Genomic DNA, 3661 nt, shown 5'->3' on the forward strand with positions numbered 1-3661 from the left:
AGCAGTTGGAGTAATGGCTATGTTGCTGGACTCCCATGTAGTCGACCGAAGTTCGAGTCCCGGACCTGGTGGCTTAAACTCACGCCGGGCGCGTGTGCGTACGTGCCCAAGATCCCAAGAGGAGAATGGAGGAGAAGGGATTGTGGTGTGGCCATCCCCCGGGGGTGATTTCTCGCTTTCTGTCTCTCTGTCTTTCTAGCGAGCACATGCACCTATAGTAAAAACCTCTCCGTAAGAAAAACAAGGACAGTCAACACAGCAAGATACACAAGTGGGAAGCGAAAGCGAAACAGGCAATACGGAAGGGGAAATGGACCCAGGAGAGCCGCAGGGGCTCTGAGTAGGCCCCGCGTCGGCCATAACCTGGGTTGGCTCCAGGCCCCAAAGAGCCTCAGGGCAGCAGTGCCAGGTCGGGCTCAGCCCCAGGTAAGCGGGTGGGCAGGGGTGAGCGTACCTGCCTGGCCACAGGGTGAGTGGCCTGGGCCCCATGGCCAGCGGGGGACCGGCTGAGGGGGGTCTGCCACCGCCCACAGGGCCTCTTCCGTGATGAGCCGGGAGGCTGCCGTGTGATGCAGGCTTCCTCCCTTTGGCCCTGTGGCTCTGGGACCACCCCGTTCATTTTGTTCTTCTGTCTGGCAAGCGCACACGCCCTATAGCAAAAACCTCTCCAAAAAAAAAAAAGAAGAGAATTTTTGCTATAGGCTACATGCAGAGGGACGCCCAGGAGACAGACAGAAAGCGAGAAATCACCCCCCAGGGGGGATCCTCTTGGGATCTTGGGCACGCACACACACGCGCCCGGTGTGAGTTTAAGCCTCCGGGTCCGGGACTTGAGCCATGATAGACTGTGTGGGGTCCAGGGATGTAACCATCATGCCATCTGCTGGTCCCAGCACCATTCTTTTTTTTTTTAATTTTTTAAAAAATAATTATTGGGAACCAGCAGTTAGCGTAATGGCGTGACCATCCCCCCTGGGGGGTGATTTCTCGCTTTCTGTCTCTATGTCTCTCTCTGTCTGTCTGGTGAGCGCATGCGCCCTATAGTGAAAATCTCTCCAAAAAAAAAAAATAATAATAATTATTTAATTTTATTTAGTATTCTTCGATTTGACTGGAGAAAGAGAGAGAGGGAGAGTGAGAAAGCAAGCTGCCAGGTCCAGAACTTGAACCGGGATCAGCCATGTGGGAGTCCAGCAATTTAACCACCATGCCACCTGCCAGCCTCACCTCATTTATTTTTTTTAAAGAACTATTTAGGGGCCAGTAGATGGCATACTACATCGCTGGACTCCCCCATAATCGACTACCCTTCAAGTCCTGGATCTGGCAGCTTGAAATTCACATCAGGTGTGTGTGTGCATGCGCCCAAGATCCCAGGAGAATGGAGAAGGGATGTTGGTGTGGCCATCCTCCTGGGGGGTGATTTCTCACTTTCCCTCTCACTGTCTCTGTCTCTCTCTCCAGTGAGCACATGCACCCTAAGGCAAAAACCTCTCAAATAAAATAAGAATCATTTCATTTATTGATTTTCATTTGACTGGAGAAAGACAGAAAGTAGAAAACAGGTCTGAGACTTGAACCATGGTCTGCCATATGGTAGTCCAACACCTTAGCCACCACACCACCTACTGGACCCAAAGGTTCCATTCTGAGTCCAGACATGATTGGGGAGGACCATGACATTACCAAGCAGCAATGGGCCACCTGGAAGGCCAGCTGCAGCTGTGTCCCCCTTGCGGTGGTGTGAGGGGAGCTGGCTCTACCCAAGCTGGGGCTGGGGACCTGACTGGTAGGACTTGTGGCTGGAGCCCAGCTGTCTACTCCGCATGGGCACCGTGGCCCTGCACCGTGGCCCGTCATTGTCTGTGAGCACTGTGCTACTCACAGGGAGCCCCAGGTGGGACACAGCCATGTCTCCCCACCTGCTGTCTCTACTACAGAATAGCAGGGTCCCCAGGCCTACCTGTCCACTGCCCTCCCCCTCAGGATGCCGCCTTCCTCCCTGGAGCTGGGCTCCGGCCACAAGTCCTTCTACCAGTCAGGTCCCCAACCCCAGCTTGGGTAGAGCCCATCTGCCCTTGCTCAGATGGGGCAACACCAGCCTGGTTCCTGTCACGCCCTGTCCTGAGGCCCCAGCCTGCAGAGTAGCCAGCTGGCCCCACCGGCTGGCGGACCACGGCTGGGAGGAACGGGGGTCTGCGGCCTGGCTATGCCAGGAACTGGCCTGACCCCACCAGCTGGCCCGCCACGGGCCCAGGAGGAACACGGAGGCCCTGCTCAGGTGCTCCTCAGAGAGGCGGACCTTCCTCCAAGTTAGCCCAGCCCTGAAGGCCCAGACACCAGGTCTCTTCTGGTGATGGCTCCTCAGCCCTTCCCAGCCTGGATGCCACCAGGATGGGCCCCTAGACCAGGCCTGACCAGAGGCAGAGGCCAGGACGCATGCCTGCAGCTCATAGGTGTCTGCCTGCCACCCTGCTGGGCCTAGGGTGACATGCTCCTGTGTCCTAGGGCAATGACAGCACGTTTGCCCAGTCTTTAGTGGGTCAGGGTGTCCTGAGCAGGCAAGTGGCAGGGTGGGGCCCACTGGGTCCCAAGGTCCAGTTCGGCAGAGGGGATAGGATCCCTGGCCAGCAGGTGGCAGCACAGACCGCGTGTGCAAAGCAGGGGTGGTTGCAACAGCAGCCCCAGATCCTGACAGGCTACACCAGCTCCAGGCTCCAAGCCCTCAGCGCCCTCACGTCGTCCACTAATAGCCGAAAGCCAGGGTGGGGGGTGGAGGTCAGGGGATGGGATAGGAACCACGCCCTAACAGCCCCACACCAGGATCCCTCCTATGGGCCCCTCCTAGCAAGTCAAGGGGCTGGGGCACCTGAGGCCCTAAGGGGGCTGGGGCTGCCAGTGAGGGGGTGGCACAAAGAAGCCGCCAGCCTGGGAGGAGCTGGAGGGTGGGAGGTGGCTCAGCCCGAGGGCTGCGGTTTAGACAGGTGACCACCTAGAGGTAGGCAGAGAAGCCTGGGTCTGACTGCAGCTGAAGAACCGCTTCCTCAGCCACCCAAGCTTCTCTGTCCTGCAGGGCGGGGCTGAGGACAGGGCCAGCCTCTTCCCCAGGCCCAACCACCTCAGCCTTAGACACTCACGCTGGGGCCTAGCAGTTTGAATGCCCACCCCCTGGTCCCCGTGTTCCTGACTGCACACCAGCCTGGGAGCTGCAGGGAGGCAGAGTGGACAGGATAGTAGAGTCCACGGGATAGTCCAGGGAAGGCATGGCAGAGTGACCGCCTGCCGGCTACTACCCCCCCCACCCCGATACACTAAGGGCGAGACTTGAATCCTGGCAGCTGTCTGCCCCAACCCCCAGCAGCGCATCCCAGCAGAGGCCAAGCACACTCTGAGAGGCAGGCAGGCCAAAACCCTAGTTTATTTCAGCATCAGCAACATCTTAGCCATCAAAAAAATAAACTCTACCAAGGGCAACAGGAGTCTCTACAGCGAGGCTAAGGGCTCAGCTGCCGGGCGGCGGGCATCGGGGGTGCGTGGTGGGCGCTGCCCGGGAATAAGTTAGGACGCAGCGGCTGGCGCGGCACTAGCTCACTTCTGGGCAGGCACCAGGTCGTCGATGGCCTGGCCCTGCTCCAGCCGCGCGCCCCTCCGTGTGAGGCGC

This window comes from Tupaia chinensis, unplaced genomic scaffold (genome assembly GCF_000334495.1).
Source record: "Tupaia chinensis unplaced genomic scaffold, TupChi_1.0 Scaffold000671_2, whole genome shotgun sequence".
NCBI lineage: Eukaryota > Metazoa > Chordata > Mammalia > Scandentia > Tupaiidae > Tupaia > Tupaia belangeri.